Raw genomic sequence first — 18,456 nt, forward strand, 5'->3', positions numbered from 1 at the left:
ACTGTACCCCAGCAGGAGGCAGTGATACTGTACCCCAGCAGGAGACAGCGATACTGTACCCCAGCAGGAGACAGTAATGCTGTACCCCAGCAGGAGACAGTGATGCTGTACCCCAGCAGGAGACAGCGATACTGTACCCCAGCAGGAGACAGCGATACTGTACCCCAGCAGGAGACAGCGATACTGTATCCCAGCAGGAGACAGCGATACTGTACCCCAGCAGGAGACAGCGATACAGTACCCCAGGAGTCAGTGAAATTGTAAACAGCAGGAGGCGGTGATATTGCACCCCAGGAGTTAATGAGACTGTACACCCGGAGTCAGTGATAATGTACCCCAGCAGGAGAAAGTGATACTGTACTCCAGTGGAGACAAGGTAACTGTACCCCAGCAGCAGAGTGTTTCAGTGCCTCAGCAGGAGACAGTGATGCTGTACCCCAGCAGGAGACAGCGATACAGTACCCCAGGAGTCAGTGAAATTGTAAACAGCAGGAGGCGGTGATATTGCACCCCAGGAGTTAATGAGACTGTACACCCGGAGTCAGTGATAATGTACCCCAGCAGGAGAAAGTGATACTGTACTCCAGTGGAGACAAGGTAACTGTACCCCAGCAGCAGAGTGTTTCAGTGCCTCAGCAGGAGACAGTGATGCTGTACCCCAGCAGGAGACAGTGTTTCAGTACCCCAGCAGGAGACAGTGATACTGTGCCCCAGCAGGAGACAGTGATGCTGTATCCCAGCAGAAGACAGTGTTTTGATAAAAAGTGATATTGTACCCAGCAGACAATGATCCTGTTCCCCAGCAGGAGACAGCGATACTGTACCCCAGCAGGATACAGTGATACTGTACTCCAGCAGCAGATAGTGATACTGTAGCCCAGCAGGAGACAGCGATACTGTACCCCAGCAGGAGGTAACAAAACTGTACCCCAGCAGCAGATAGTGATACTGTAGCCCAGCAGGAGACAGCGATACTGTACCCCAGCAGGAGACAGCGATACTGTACCCCAGCAGGAGACAGCGATACTGTACCCCAGCAGGAGACAGCGATACTGAACCCCTGCAGGAGACAGCAATACTGTACCTCAGCAGGAGAAAGCGATACTGTACCCCGGTGGAGACCGTGTAACTGTACCCCAGCAGCAGAGTGTTCAGTACCCCAGCAGGAGACAGTGATGCTGTACCCCAGCAGGAGGCAGTGATACTGTACCCCAGCAGGAGACAGCGATACTGTACCCCAGCAGGAGACAGCGATACTGTACCCCAGCAGGAGACAGCGATACTGAACCCCAGCAGGAGACAGCAATACTGTACCTCAGCAGGAGAAAGCGATACTGTACCCCGGTGGAGACAGTGTAACTGTACCCCAGCAGCAGAGTGTTCAGTACCCCAGCAGGAGACAGCGATACTGTACCCCAGCAGGAGGCAGTGATACTGTACCCCAGCAGGAGACAGCGATACTGTACCCCAGCAGGAGACAGTAATGCTGTACCCCAGCAGGAGACAGTGATGCTGTACCCCAGCAGGAGACAGCGATACTGTACCCCAGCAGGAGACAGCGATACTGTACCCCAGCAGGAGACAGCGATACTGTATCCCAGCAGGAGACAGCGATACTGTACCCCAGCAGGAGACAGCGATACAGTACCCCAGGAGTCAGTGAAATTGTAAACAGCAGGAGGCGGTGATATTGCACCCCAGGAGTTAATGAGACTGTACACCCGGAGTCAGTGATAATGTACCCCAGCAGGAGAAAGTGATACTGTACTCCAGTGGAGACAAGGTAACTGTACCCCAGCAGCAGAGTGTTTCAGTGCCTCAGCAGGAGACAGTGATGCTGTACCCCAGCAGGAGACAGTGTTTCAGTACCCCAGCAGGAGACAGTGATACTGTGCCCCAGCAGGAGACAGTGATGCTGTATCCCAGCAGAAGACAGTGTTTTGATAAAAAGTGATATTGTACCCAGCAGACAATGATCCTGTTCCCCAGCAGGAGACAGCGATACTGTACCCCAGCAGGATACAGTGATACTGTACTCCAGCAGCAGATAGTGATACTGTAGCCCAGCAGGAGACAGCGATACTGTACCCCAGCAGGAGGTAACAAAACTGTACCCCAGCAGCAGATAGTGATACTCTACCCCAGCAGGAGACAGCGATACTGTACCCCAGCAGGAGACAGCGATACTGTACCCCAGCAGGAGACAGCGATACTGTACCCCAGCAGGAGACAGCGATACTGAACCCCAGCAGGAGACAGCAATACTGTACCTCAGCAGGAGAAAGCGATACTGTACCCCGGTGGAGACAGTGTAACTGTACCCCAGCAGCAGAGTGTTCAGTACCCCAGCAGGAGACAGTGATGCTGTACCCCAGCAAGAGACCGTGTTTCAGTACCCCAGCAGGAGCCAGTGATACTGTACCCCAGCAGGAGACAGTGATGCTGTATCCCAGCAGAAGACAGTGTTTTGGTAAAAAGTGATATTGTACCCAGCAGCAGACAATGATCCTGTTCCCCAGCAGGAGACAGCGATACTGTACCCCAGCAGGATACAGTGATACTGTCCCCAGCAGCAGATAGTGATACTGTACCCCAGCAGGAGACAGCGATACTGTACCCCAGAAGGAGGCAGCGGTACTGTACCCAAGAAGCAGATAGTGATACTCTGCCCCAGCAGGAGACAGTGATACTGTACCTCAGCAGGAGACAGTGATACTGTACCCCAGCAGGAGACAGTGATACTGTACCCCAGCAGAGGACAGTGATACTGTACCCCAGCAGGAGACAGTGTTTCAGTACCCCAGCAGGAGACAGTGATACTGTACCCCAGCAGGATACAGTGATACTGTCCCCAGCAGCAGATAGTGATACTGTACCCCAGCAGGAGACAGCGATACTGAACCCCAGCAGGAGACAGCAATACTGTACCTCAGCAGGAGAAAGCGATACTGTACCCTGGTGGAGACAGTGTAACTGTACCCCAGCAGCAGAGTGTTCAGTACCCCAGCAGGAGACAGTGATGCTGTACCCCAGCAGGAGACAGTGTTTCAGTACCTCAGCAGGAGCCAATGATACTGTACCCCAGCAGGAGACAGTGATGCTGTATCCCAGCAGAAGACAGTGTTTTGGTAAAAAGTGATATTGTACCCAGCAGCAGACAATGATCCTGTTCCCCAGCAGGAGACAGCGATACTGTACCCCAGCAGGATACAGCGATACTGTCCCCAGCAGCAGATAGTGATACTGTACCCCAGCAGGAGACAGCGATACTGTAGCCCAGAAGGAGGCAGCGGTACTGTACCCAAGCAGCAGATAGTGATACTCTGCCCCAGCAGGAGACAGCGATACTGTACCCCAGCAGGAGACAGCGATACTGTACCCCAGCAGGAGACTGTGATACTGTACCACAGCAGGAGACAGCGATACTGTACCCCAGCGGGAGACAGCGATACTGTACCCCAGCAGGAGACAAGGATACTGTACACCAGCAGGAGACAGCTATACTGTACCACAGCAGGAGACTGTGATGCTGCACAGCAGCTGGAGACAGTGATGCTGTACTCCAGCAGGAGACAGTGATACTGTACCCCAGCAGGAGACAGTGTTTCAGTACCCCAGCAGGAGACAGAGATGCTGTATCCCAGCAGAAGACAGTGTTTTGATAAAAAGTGATATTGTACCCAGCAGACAATGATCCTGTTCCCCAGCAGGAGACAGAGATACTGTACCCCAGCAGGATAAAGTGATACTGTCCCCCAGCAGCAGATAGTGATACTATAGCCCAGCAGGAGACAGCGATACTGTACCCCAGCAGGAGGTAACAAAACTGTACCCCAGCAGCAGACAGTGATACTCTACCCCAGCAGGAGACAGCGATACTGTACCCCAGCAGGAGGTAACAAAACTGTACCCCAGCAGCAGATAGTGATACTCTACCCCAGCAGGAGACAGCGATACTGTACCCCAGCAGGATACAGTGATACCTATACCCCAGCAGGAGACAGCGATACTGTACCCCAACAGGAGACAGCGATACTGAACCCCAGCAGGAGACAGCAATACTGTACCTCAGCAGGAGAAAGCGATACTGTACCCCGGTGGAGACAGTGTAACTGTACCCCAGCAGCAGAGTGTTCAGTACCCCAGCAGGAGACAGTGATGCTGTACCCCAGCAGGAGACAGTATTTCAGTACCCCAGCAGGAGCCAGTGATACTGTACCCCAGCAGGAGACAGTGATGCTGTATCCCAGCAGAAGACAGTATTTTGGTAAAAAGTGATATTGTACCCAGCAGCAGACAATGATCCTGTTCCCCAGCAGGAGACAGCGATACTGTACCCCAGCAGGATACAGTGATACTGTCCCCAGCAGCAGATAGTGATACTGTACCCCAGCAGGAGACAGTGATACTGTACCCCAGCAGACGACAGTGATACTGTACCCCAGCAGGAGACGGTGATACTGTACCCCAACAGGAGACAGCGATACTGAACCCCAGCAGGAGACAGCAATACTGTACCTCAGCAGGAGAAAGCGATACTGTACCCCGGTGGAGACAGTGTAACTGTACCCCAGCAGCAGAGTGTTCAGTACCCCAGCAGGAGACAGTGATGCTGTACCCCAGCAGGAGACAGTATTTCAGTACCCCAGCAGGAGCCAGTGATACTGTACCCCAGCAGGAGACAGTGATGCTGTATCCCAGCAGAAGACAGTATTTTGGTAAAAAGTGATATTGTACCCAGCAGCAGACAATGATCCTGTTCCCCAGCAGGAGACAGCGATACTGTACCCCAGCAGGATACAGTGATACTGTCCCCAGCAGCAGATAGTGATACTGTACACCAGCAGGAGACAGTGATACTGTACCCCAGCAGACGACAGTGATACTGTACCCCAGCAGGAGACAGTGTTTCAGTACCCCAGCAGGAGACAGTGATACTGTACCCCAGCAGGAGACAGTGATGCTGTATCCCAGCAGAAGACAGTGTTTTGTTAAAAAGTGATATTGTACCCAGCAGACAATGATCCTGTTCCCCAGCAGGAGACAGCGATACTGTACCCCAGCAGGATACAGTGATACTGTACCCCAGCAGCAGATAGTGATACTCTGCCCCAGCAGGAGACAGCGATACTGTACCCCAGCAGGAGACAGCGGTACTGTACCCCAGCAGGAGACAGTGATACTGTACCCCAGCAGGAGACAGCGATACAGTACCCCAGCGGGAGACAGCGTTACTGTACCCCAGCAGGAGACAAGGATACTGTACACCAGCAGGAGACAGCGATACTGTACCCCAGCAGGAGACAGCTATACTGTACCACAGCAGGAGACTGTGATGCTGCACAGCAGCTGGAGACAGTGATGCTGTACCCCAGCAGGAGACAGTGATACTGTACCCCAGCAGGAGACAGTGATACTGTACCTCAGCAGGAGACAGTGATACTGTACCCCAGCAGGAGACAGTGATACTGTACCCCAGCAGAAGACAGTGATACTGTACCCCAGCAGGAGACAGTGATACTGTACCCCACAGGAGACATTGATACTGTACCCCAGCAGGAGACAGTGATGCTGTACCGCAGCAGGAGACAGTGAAGCTGTACCCCAGCAGCAGACAATGATCCTGTTTCCCAGCAGGGGACAGTGATGCTGTACCCCAGCAGGAGACAGTGATACTGTACCCCAGCAGGAGACAGTGATACTGTACCCTAACAGCAAAGAGTGATACTGTTTCCCAGCAGGAGACAGTGATACTGTTTCCCAGCAGGAGACAGTGATACTGTACCCCAGCAGGAGACGGTGCTCATCAAGTGGTTATAGAGATCTTTTATCTGCACCCCACAGAGTGAAAATGTGAAATTATCACCAAGTCCCCCCCCCCCCCCCCCCCCCGCCCCGTGTCTTACTCAAAACCACTAAATCTGCCTCAAGTAATATTCACTTTGTGTACTTAAGATGTTTATAATGTTCGTTAATGTTGGTGTGGCCTTTCCGAAGAAACTTTATAAGTTGCTATGTGTTATATTTGACTGTCAGTCAACTTACACGTCAACCTGTCTTCCTACCTTGTCAATTCTCTGCCTGAAGGCAACTCCTTGCCGATTATTCTCCCAATCACATCAAAATGGCACGATTTTTATTGCAGGTCAGCACCCCGTCTGATCCTCTGCCAGAATAGGGATCAAACCTTGCACTGTTATCACTAATCGGACCCGCAGCTATCTGTCCCACCAACTGAGCTAACCGGCCTTCCATCGTCACACCATACTAGCCACCCTCAGTGGTGCTCAACATGGGGGGCGGGGGGGGGGGGGGGAGTACTGATTCATCAGCTGAAAGGGAGGCGGGGCGGGGATGGGGGTGGGCATGTGTGCATGGGGAGGGGGGGGAGGGGGGGGGGTGGTGGTCCACAAATGGCAATCGATGCTAGCTCGGTTGTGTAATCTTAAATCTGAGATAGATACATTTTTGTTAAGCAAAGGTAAAACGAAATATGGGCCAAAGTCAGGTACATGAAGTTAGGGCACAGATCAACCATGATCTTGTTGAATGGTGGAGCAGGCTCGAGGGGCCGAAAGGCCTCCTCCTGTTCCTATGTTCCTTGCTGATGCTTGATCTGATGCCATGGGGTATTATTTTTTTTTATTAAATATTTTATTGAAAATTTTTGGTCAACCAACACAGTACATTGTGCATCCTTTACACAATATTATAACAACACAAATAACAATGACCTATTTTATAAACAAAAAATGAATAAATAATAAATAACAAAAATGAAAACTAGCCCTAATTGGCAACTGCCTTGTCACAAGTAACACTCTCCAAAAATATTATTTAACAGTCCAATATATAATTATCTGTAGCAACGACCTATACATACTATACAGTATATATTAACAACCCTGAGAGTCCTTCTGGTTCCTCCTCCCCGCCCCCCCCCCCCCGATCCTGGGCTGCTGCTGCCTTCTTTTTCCCATTCCGTCTATCTTTCTGCGAGGTATTCGACGAACGGTTGCCACCGCCTGGTGAACCCTTGAGCCGACCCCCTTAGGACGAACTTAATCCGCTCTAGCTTTATAAACCCCGCCATGTCATTTATCCAGGTCTCCACCCCCGGGGGCTTGGCTTCTTTCCACATTAGCAATATCGTGCGCCGGGCTACTAGGGACGCAAAGGCCAAAACATCGGCCTCTCTCGCCTCCTGCACTCCCGGCTCTTGTGCAACCCCAAATATAGCCAATCCCCAGCTTGGTTCGACCCGGACGCCGACTACTTTTGAAAGCACCTTTGTCACCCCCATCCAAAACCCCTGTAGTGCCGGGCATGACCAAAACATATGGGTATGATTCGCTGGGCTTCTCGAGCACCTCGCACACCTATCCTCCACCCCAAAAAATTTACTGAGCCGTGCTCCAGTCATATGTGCCCTGTGTAATACCTTAAACTGAATCAGGCTTAGCCTGGCACACGAGGACGACGAGTTTACCCTGCTTAGGGCATCTGCCCACAGCCCCTCCTCGATCTCCACCCCCAGCTCTTCTTCCCATTTCCCTTTTAGTTCATCTACCATAGTCTCCCCTTCGTCCCTCATTTCCCTATATATATCTGACACCTTACCATCCCCCACCCATGTCTTTGAGATCACTCTGTCCTGCACCTCTTGTGTCGGGAGCTGCGGGAATTCCCTCACCTGTTGCCTCGCAAAAGCCCTCAGTTGCATATACCTGAATGCATTCCCTTGGGGCAACCCATATTTCTCGGTCAGCGCTCCCAGACTCGCGAACTTCCCATCCACAAACAGATCTTTCAGTTGCGTTATTCCTGCTCTTTGCCACATTCCATATCCCCCATCCATTCCCCCCGGGGCAAACCTATGGTTGTTTCTTATCGGGGACCCCCCCAAGGCTCCAGTCTTTCCCCTACGCCGTCTCCACTGTCCCCAAATCTTCAGTGTAGCCACCACCACCGGGCTTGTGGTGTAGTTCCTCGGTGAGAACGGCAATGGGGCTGTCACCATAGCCTGTAGGCTAGTCCCCCTACAGGACGCCCTCTCTAATCTCTTCCACGCCGCTCCCTCCTCCTCTCCCATCCACTTACTCACCATTGAAATATTAGCGGCCCAATAATACTCACTTAGGCTCGGTAGTGCCAGCCCCCCCCTATCCCTGCTACGCTGTAAGAATCCCTTCCTCACTCTCGGGGTCTTCCCGGCCCACACAAAACCCATGATGCTCTTTTCAATCCTTTTAAAAAAAGCCTTCGTGATCACCACCGGGAGGCACTGAAACACAAAGAGGAATCTCGGGAGGACCACCATCTTAACCGCCTGCACCCTCCCTGCCATTGACAGGGATACCATATCCCATCTCTTGAAATCCTCCTCCATCTGTTCCACCAACCGCGTTAAATTTAACCTATGCAATGTGCCCCAATTCTTAGCTATCTGGATCCCCAGGTAACGAAAGTCCCTTGTTACCTTCCTCAACGGTAGGTCCTCTATTTCTCTACTCTGCTCCCCTGGATGCACCACAAACAACTCACTTTTCCCCATGTTCAATTTATACCCTGAAAAATCCCCAAACTCCCCAAGTATCCGCATTATTTCTGGCATCCCCTCCGCCGGGTCCGCCACGTATAGTAGCAAATCGTCCGCATACAAAGATACCCGGTGCTCTTCTCCTCCCCTAAGTACTCCCCTCCACTTCTTGGAACCCCTCAACGCTATCGCCAGGGGCTCAATCGCCAGTGCAAACAATAATGGGGACAGAGGGCATCCCTGCCTTGTCCCTCTATGGAGCCGAAAATATGCAGATCCCCGTCCATTCGTGACCACGCTCGCCACTGGGGCCCTATACAACAGCTGCACCCATCTAACATACCCCTCTCCAAAACCAAATCTCCTCAACACCTCCCACAAATTATCCCACTCCACTCTATCAAATGCTTTCTCGGCATCCATCGCCACTACTATCTCCGTTTCTCCCTCTGGTTTCCCATCATCATTACCCCTAACAACCTCCGTATATTCGTGTTCAGCTGTCTCCCCTTCACAAACCCAGTTTGGTCCTCGTGGACCACCCCCGGGACACATTCCTCTATTCTCATTGCCATTACCTTGGCCAGGACCTTGGCATCTACATTTAGGAGGGAAATAGGTCTATAGGACCCGCATTGTAGCGGGTCCTTTTCCTTCTTTAAGAGAAGCGATATCGTTGCTTCAGACATAGTCGGGGGCAGTTGTCCCCTTTCCTTTGCCTCATTAAAGGTCCTCGTCAGTACCGGGGCGAGGAAGTCCACATATTTTCTATAGAATTCGACTGGGAATCCATCCGGTCCCGGGGCCTTTCCCGCCTGCATGCTCCTAATTCCTTTCACCACTTCTTCTACCTCGATCTGTGCTCCCAGTCCCACCCTTTCCTGCTCTTCCACCTTGGGAAATTCCAGCCGATCCAAGAAGCCCATCATTCTCTCCCTCCCATCCGGGGGTTGAGCTTCATATAATTTTTTATAAAATGTCTTGAACACTCCATTCACTCTCTCCGCTCCCCGCTCCATCTCTCCTTCCTCATCCCTCACTCCCCCTATTTCCCTCGCTGCTCCCCTTTTCCTCAATTGGTGTGCCAGCAACCTGCTCGCCTTCTCCCCATATTCGTACTGTACACCCTGTGCCTTCCTCCATTGTGCCTCTGCAGTGCCTGTAGTCAGCAAGTCAAATTCTACATGTAGCCTTTGCCTTTCCCTGTACAGTCCCTCCTCCGGTGCTTCCGCATATTGTCTGTCCACCCTCAAAAGTTCTTGCAGCAACCGCTCCCGTTCCTTACTCTCCTGCTTCCCTTTATGTGCCCTTATTGATATCAGCTCCCCTCTAACCACCGCCTTCAACGCCTCCCAGACCACTCCCACCTGGACCTCTCCATTATCATTGAGTTCCAAGTACTTTTCAATGCACCCCCTCACCCTTAGACACACCCCCTCATCTGCCATTAGTCCCATGTCCATTCTCCAGGGTGGGCGCCCTCCTGTTTCCTCCCCTATCTCCAAGTCCACCCAGTGTGGAGCGTGATCCGAAATGGCTATAGCCGTATACTCCGTTCCCCTCACCTTCGGGATCAATGCCCTACCCAGCACAAAAAAGTCTATTCGCGAGTAGACTTTATGGACATAGGAGAAAAACGAGAACACCTTACTCCTAGGTCTGCTAAATCTCCACGGGTCTACACCTCCCATCTGCTCCATAAAATCTTTAAGTACCTTGGCTGCTGCCGGCCTCCTTCCAGTCCTGGACTTCGACCTATCCAGCCCTGGTTCCAACACCGTAGTAAAATCTCAGCTTTCCCATCTCTAGGTCCGGAATGCGTCCTAGCATCCGCCTCATAAAATTGGCATCATCCCAGTTCGGGGCATATACGTTTACCAAAACCACCGTCTCCCCCTGTAATTTGCCACTCACCATCACGTATCTGCCCCCGTTATCCGCCACTATAGTCTTTGCCTCAAACATTACCCGCTTCCCCACTAATATAGCCACCCCCCTGTTTTTCGCATCTAGCCCCGAATGGAACACCTGCCCCACCCATCCTTTGCGTAGCCTAACCTGGTCTATCAGTTTCAGGTGCGTTTCCTGTAACATAACCACATCTGCCTTAAGTTTCTTAAGGTGTGCGAGTACCCGTGCCCTCTTTATCGGCCCGTTCAGCCCTCTCACGTTCCACGTGATCAGCCGAGTTGGGGGGCTTCCTACCCCCCCCCCTTGTCGGTTAGCCATCATCTTTTTCCAGCTCCTCACCCGGTTCCCACGCAGCTGTATCTCCCCCAGGCGGTGCCCCCCCCGCCCATCCTCTCCCATACCAGCTCCCCCCTCTCCCCAGCAGCAGCAACCCAGTAATTCCCCCCCGCTATATCCCCCGCTAGCGTAATTACTCCCCCCATGTTGCTCCCAGAAGTCAGCAAACTCTGGCTGACCTCGGCTTCCCCCCGTGACCTCGGCTCGCACCGTGCAACGCCCCCTCCTTCCTGCTTCTCTATTCCCGCCATGATTATCATAGCGCGGGAACCAAGCCCGCGCTTCTCCCTTGGCCCCGCCCCCAATGGCCAATGCCCCATCTCCTCCACCTTCCCTCCTCCCCCCATCACCACCTGTGGGAGAGAGAAAAGTTACCACATCGCAGGATTAGTACATAAAACCCCTCTTTGCCCCCCACATTCGCCCCACCACTTTGTTCGAACGTTCTTTTTAATAACCCACTCATTCCAGTTTTTCTTCCACAATAAAAGTCCACGCTTCATCCGCCGTCTCAAAGTAGTGGTGCCTCCCTCGATATGTGACCCACAGTCTTGCCGGTTGCAGCATTCCAAATTTTATCTTCTTTTTATGAAGCACCGCCTTGGCCCGATTAAAGCTCGCCCTCCTTCTCGCCACCTCCGCACTCCAGTCTTGATAAACGCGGATCACCGCGTTCTCCCATTTACTGCTCCGAGTTTTCTTCGCCCATCTAAGGACCATTTCTCTATCCTTAAAACGGAGGAATCTCACCACTATGGCTCTGGGAATTTCTCCTGTTCTCGGTCCTCGCGCCATCACTCGGTATGCTCCCTCCACCTCCAACGGACCCGCCGGGGCCTCCGCTCCCATTAACGAGTGCAGCATCGTGCTCACATATGCCCCGACGTCCGCTCTCTCCACACCTTCAGGAAGTCCAAGAATCCTCAGGTTGTTCCTCCTTGCATTGTTTTCCAGTGCCTCCAACCTTTCCACACATCGTTTCTGATGTGCCTCCTGCGTCTCCGTCTTCACCACCAGGCCCTGTATGTCGTCCTCATTCTCGGCTGCCTTTGCCTTCACGACCCGAAGCTCCCGCTCCTGGGTCTTTTGTTCCTCCTTTAGCCCTTCGATCGCCTGTAGTATCAGGGCCAACAGCTCTTTCTTCATTTCCTTTTTGAGCTCTTCCACACAGCATTTCAAGAACTCTTGTTGTTCAGGGCCCCATGTTAAACTGCCACCTTCCGACGCCATCTTGGTTTTTGCTTGCCTTCCTTGCCGCTGTTCTAAAGGATCCACTGCAATCTGGCCACTTTCTCTTCCTTTTTCCATCCGTATCCAGGGGGGATTCCCTTCTGGTTTACCGCACAGTGTTTTTAGCCGTCAAAATTGCCGTTGGGGCTCCTATCAAGAGCCCAAAAGTCCGTTTCACAGGGAGCTGCCGAAACGTGCGACTCAGCTGGTCATCGCCGCACCCGGAAGTGCCATGGGGTATTATGAGGACAAGAGTCAATGTTCAGGACTCCCAGGGCAACTACCGACTGACCCGATAGAACTGTGCTCCCACCTTTGGTGGCTCTGTCCTGGTGGTGGGACAGCAGATACCCAGGGATGCTGTTGGTGAAGTCTGGCACATTGTCAGTCGGCAAGCGTGACAATATCTGGCTGCAGCAGCTCTCCTAACGTTGGCACAGGCCCCCCCAGATCTTTGTACAAAGAGGACTTTGCAGGGTCAGTTAGGCAGTGTGTGCATAGGCCAGTGGTTCCTAACCTTTCCAGTAACACGGCACACTTTAATGAGACAAACAATTCCATGACACGCCCACTTTTTTTCAACTGAATCGATTGCTCATAAACATTCTATCACATTTCCTTACACTTACTATGGTTATGGTCTTATTAAAGAGATTTGCAACATTGTGCTTACAACAAGCTAGAGAAGGATTGAATGCATTAATGTTTCAAATCCACCACAGAATACACCGTCTTCGACAGCGAGCACAGACACATTTTCAAAATCAGCTCAACTCAACTATTCTAACTAGTCATAGTCTTGAATCAGTTTGCCAACTCCCCTCTGCAGATGAGACAATCAAGCAAGGAGCAAATGGCATCTCCTGTCCCTGGGAATCCAAAGGCCAGAGAGCCCTCATTATATAATCTCTGAACATTTCTTGTTTTCTTTTCTTGGGGTTCAGGGGCGAGATTCTCCGGTCTGTCAGCCGGATTCTCCGCTCCCGCAGCCGGCCAATGGGGTTTCCCATTGTGGCCACCCTACGCCGTCGGGAAACCCTCGGGTGCGGGAATGGTGCCGGCAGACCGGAGGATCCCGCTGACGGAGAATTGCACAGCAGATGTTTCATCAAGGATTGAATAAGCGGAGGAACCAAACTCATCCATTTCTTCTTAGATCGGGGATACAAAACAGATCCGGCAAAGAAATGTGGACAGGGTCAATTTTGCTGCGTCTGCTAGCTTGTTGTGTCTTGTTTTACTATCAATAAAAAAACGTGTGAATGACATTGGTCGGTCTCTATGGTGACCAATAAAAACAATCAAATCGCCTCAATTTCACCCTTTGGCCGTTTAGAATGTTTACATATTAGAATCGGAAAAAAACGATACCTCACTTTTCACGAGTTTTATGAATTGTAATTTTGGTTGGACTGAACATTGTTTAAGATGAAACAAAGTATTTGTTTTATATTGATTTTCATCATCCTTGTACAAAATTCCACGGCCCTCTTGGACAGTTCTCACGGCACACCAGCGTGCACACCGGTTTAAAACCACTGGCATAGGTCATCGCCACCCGACTTATTCTTATTTGTCTTTCACTGTAGCGGTTTGACACATCTCAGTGGCTTGTTAGGCCAGTTCCGCGCCAACTCATTTGCCGTGGGTCTGGAGTCACGTGTAGGCCAGACCAGGTAAGGATAGCAGATTTCCTTCCCCGAAGGAAGCCTTGGTGAACTAGATGGGTTTGTGACGACACTCATGGTCATCACTCCTGAGACGACCCATTCCCAGAATTATTCAAATGAACATAAATGTTTCCCTCTGCCGCAGGGAAATTTGAACTCATGCCACCTGTCCATTCCCTCCAGGCATCTGGGTTCCTAATCCAGGCACATCACCGCACTATTACCAGCCCTTCAGTCTGGAATTGGGAGACGCTTTTCAAGTGGCATGACTTAATTTGAGTTCAGGAAATATTGAAAGAAACAACCACTGACCGACTCAGTGGAGATGAATTTATAATATCACAGAATCCCTACAGTGCAGAAGGAGTCCATTCAGCCCATCGTGCCTGTACTGCCCTCTGAAAGAGCACTTAAACAGGCCCCTGCCCTATCCCTGCAACCCCGTAACTCCACCTAGCCCGCACAACACTTGACACTAAGGGGAAATTTAGCATGGCCAATCCACCTAACATATCTTTGAACTGTGGGAGGAAACCAGAGCACCCGGAGGAAACCCACGCAGACACAGGGGAAAAGAGCAAACTCCATGCAGTCACCCATTCGCCGGAATCGAACCTGGATCCCTGGTGCTGTGAGGCAGCAGTGCTAACCATTGTGCCACTGTGCTGCCCCCCAAATTGAACAAATGCTCAAATGATTTCAACAAAATGGCAGGAGAAGCCAGAATTCAGCTTCCGACCATGGCCAGGATGCCTGGTGAGCGTCTCCAAGCAAATACAATTGTAGGAAGCTCCCCTGTGAATCACCTCACACTTGGGCGTTTGGGCTGGTGGGGGTTGGGCAGGTGGGGGTTGGGCGGTTGACCATGACGGATTGGGAAAATCTGGGATCATCGTAATTACGAGCGTCTCTCACTCCTGCAATCCTTCGAATGGAGGATGTGCCCCAGGTGTTGTGCGTGTCTGGGGTGAAACTCTGTTCGCACTTCCTGGCCATAAGCAGGCTGTTTAAGAGATGTGGGCCGACAGTTGCTCGGTCGTATGGAAAAGAAGCTTTTTGCCTCGCGCTCATCGGGACAAAGGTAAGAATGCCAAATTTCAAAGGATCACAACAATTTATTTGACAGGAGATAAGGGTGCTGATTGGTTGTCAAGTCGATTCTGATGGGCCAAGGCATCGCCATGGAGAAAGCAACGGGGAAGTATAGATTCACCAAGCTCCTGAGTGATTCAAAATAAAGGTGCAGGCCTTGAACATCATCTTGTCTGAATATCTGTCACTTCCACAGCAAACAAAAACATCTGCTGTTAGATGTGATTCCTTGATTGGGCAGCGCTTGAATTCTTGCTGAACAATCCTGAGTGTGCCAATAGCTACACGAACAAACAATTCAAGATAATCAGTTGCACCTATGACGTGCTTGCCTGAAGTGAAATACGTTCTCATGCAGGAACTCATTGTCAAAAAAAGGAATACAACCTACATTGCTGTTTATTTCTATAGTTCCATGTTGCTTTCTCCATGGTAAGGTCTGGCTCAATGAGATGCAACTTGCCAACTAATCAGCAGCCTTTTCTCACACAGTATAAATTGTTGTGAGGGTTTGAAATTTGGTATTCTTGCCTTTGTCCTGATGGGTGCAAGGTGAAAGGTGAAGGAAAGGTGGCTGACCAGAGAGAACCAATATGGATTTGTAAAAGGTAGGTCGTGCCTGATGAACCTGAGGTACAGTAGTGGTCAGCGATGTGTCTAAAGATGGGGTGGTGGTGGCGTAGTGGCATTGCCACTGGACTAGTAATCCAGAGACCCAGACTAAGGCTCTTGAGATCCAAGTTTGAATCCCACCGCAGATGGTGGAATTTGAATCCAATTAAAAGCCTAATGATGACCATGATGTACGATCAATGACCACTAAAGCGAGGTTGTAGTCCAACTGAAGGCTTTAATAAGCTAGATGTTTCCCCCAGCAGCTCAGGTACAGAATGAAGTCTGCTGGGGCGGCACGGGCTCGTATACCCCGCCTTGCAGGGTGGAGCTACCATACAGCTTGACCAATAGGAAACATACAATATCTACCAATGGTGTTCCAGCATTACCAGGTACCGTAATACCTCTACACAGACTACTACATTCACCCCCTGTTAAAAAAAGAGTCCGGCGGGGTGGTGGCCTGATATTACAACATGGTAACGTGGTAGAAGTTATAGTTATGGAGGTACCATAATACCTCCGTACAGCGTTTTGTAACTATTTACAATTCTATTTACAATTTATGATTCATAATTAACTATACACTTTAAAATGAAGCAACCTGGTCGTCCTCTGTGATCGCCAAAGCTTCGGTGGTGACTCCGGTGGAGGCTCGGGCGTCTGTGACTCCGGGAGTGGCCTCGATCTCTGTGGCAGCTTCGACACCCCTAGACGGCGCTGGTGGGGAAAACAGTTGACCTGGGAAGGGAGCATCTGCGGGGTGCGTCAGTGGGTGGGGGGCCAAGACGTGGCCGGTGGAAGGGCCGATCCTCCTGTAAAGTGCACTGGTGGGAGGGAGGGTGGGACTGGTGGCTGGGGTGTGCGTGGGGCTCCGGCAGGTGCCAGGTCTCGTAGGGAGACCGTATCTTGTCGGCCGTCGGGGTACGCCACGTAGGCGTATTGGGGGTTAGCGTGGAGAAGATGGACCCCCTCGACCAACGGGTCCGACTTGTTCGCCCACACATGTTTTCGGAGCAGCATGGGTCCGGGAGCTGCCAGCCAGGTCGGGAGCGAGGTCCCAGAGGAGGACTTCCTAGGGAAGACAAGGAGACGTTCATGAGGTGTTTGGTTGGTTGTGGTACAAAGCAGTGACCGGATGGAGTGGAGGACATCCGGGAGGACTTCCTGCCAGCGGGAAACTTGGAGATTCCTGGGCTGTAGGACGGTCTTCCAGACCATTCCGTTCTTCCTCTCTACCTGTCCGTTACCCCGGGGGTTGTAACTGGTCGTCCTGCTCGAGGCGATGCCCTTGCTGAGCAGGAATTGACGCAGTTCGTCGCTCATAAAGGAGGACCCCCTATCACTATGTATGTAAGCGGGGAACCCGAACAGTGCAAAGATGCTATGGAGGGCCTTGATGACGGTGGTTGCGGTCATGTCAGGGCAGGGGATGGCGAATGGGAACTGGGAGTACTCATCAATCACGTTCAGGAAGTACATGTTGCGGTCGGTGGAGGGGAGGGGCCTTTGAAGTCCATGCTGAGGCGTTCAAAGGGACGGGAAGCCTTTATCAGGTGCGCTTTCTCTGGCCGGTAGAAGTGCGGTTTGCACTCCACACAGATTTGGCAGTTCCTGGTGGCTGTCCTGACCTCGATGGAGTAGGGCAGGTTGCGGGTCTTGATAAAGTGGAAAAAGTGAGTGACCCCTGGGTGGCAGAGGTCCTCATGGAGTGCTCGAATGCGGTCCACTTGTGCGTTGGCACATGTGCCGCGGGACAGGGCATCAGGAGGCTTGTTTAGCTTCCCGGGACGATACAAGATCTCGTAGTTGTAGGTGGAGAGTTCGACCCTCCATCGCAAGATCTTAGTGTTTTTTATCTTGCCCCGCTGTGCATTATCGAACATGAAAGCAACCATCAGTGAGGAGAATGAATCTCCTGCCAGCCAGGTAATGCCTCCAATGTCGCACAGCTTCTACTATGGCCTGGGCCTCCTTTTCGACTGAGGAGTGGCGGATTTCGGAAGCATGGAGGGTACGCGAGAAGAAGGCCACGGGTCTGCCCGCTTGGTTGAGGGTGGCCGCCAGAGCTACATCAGACGCGTCGCTCTCGACCTGGAAGGGGAGGGACTCGTCGATGGCATGCATCGTGGCCTTCGCAATGTCTGCTTTGATGCGGCTGAAGGCCTGGCGGGCCTCTATCGACAGGGGAAAAGCTGTGGATTGGATCAGGGGACGGGTCTTGTCCGCATAGTTGGGGACCCACTGGGCATAGTAAGAGAAAAACCCTAGGCAGCGCTTCAGGGCCTTGGAGCAGTGAGGGAGGGGGAACTCCATAAGGGGGCGCATGCGTTCAGGGTCGGGACCTATCACTCCATTTCGCACTACGTAGCCGAGGATGGCTAGGCGGTCGGTGCTAAAGATGCATTTATCGTTGTTAGATGTAAGGTTAAGGATCTTTGCGGTCTGGAGGAATTTTCAGAGGTTGGTGTCGTGGTCCTGCTGGTCGTGGCCGCAGATGGTGACATTATCGAGATACGGGAATGTTGCCCATAAACCGTAACGGTCAACCATTCGGTCCATCTCGCGCTGGAAGACCAAAGGACACCAAAGGGAACCCTTAAGAAGTCGTAGAGCCGCCCATCTATCTCGAAGGCAGTGTATTTGCGGTCACTAGTGCGGATCGGAAGCTGGTGGTAGGCGGACTTAAGGTCCACCGTGGAGAAGACCTTGTAATGCGCGATCATGTTTACCAGGTCGGATATGCGGGGGAGGGGGTACGCGTCCAGCTGCGTAAACCTGTTGATGGTCTGACTGTAGTCGATGACCATCCTATGTTTCTCCCCGTTCTTTACCACCACTACTTGAGCTCTCCAGGGACTGTTGCTAGCTTCAATGACTCCTTCCCTCAGTAGCCTTTGGACCTCTGACCTAATAAAGATCCGATCCTGGGCACTGTACCGTCTACTCCTGGTGGCGACGGGTTTGCAATCCGGGGTGAGGTTCGCAAACAGGGAAGGTGGATCGAGCTCGAGTGTCGCGAGGCTGCAGACAGTGAGGGGGGTATAGGGCCGCCGAATTTGA

Source organism: Scyliorhinus torazame, chromosome 14 (assembly GCF_047496885.1).
Source record: "Scyliorhinus torazame isolate Kashiwa2021f chromosome 14, sScyTor2.1, whole genome shotgun sequence".
Classification (NCBI taxonomy): Eukaryota; Metazoa; Chordata; class Chondrichthyes; order Carcharhiniformes; family Scyliorhinidae; genus Scyliorhinus; species Scyliorhinus torazame.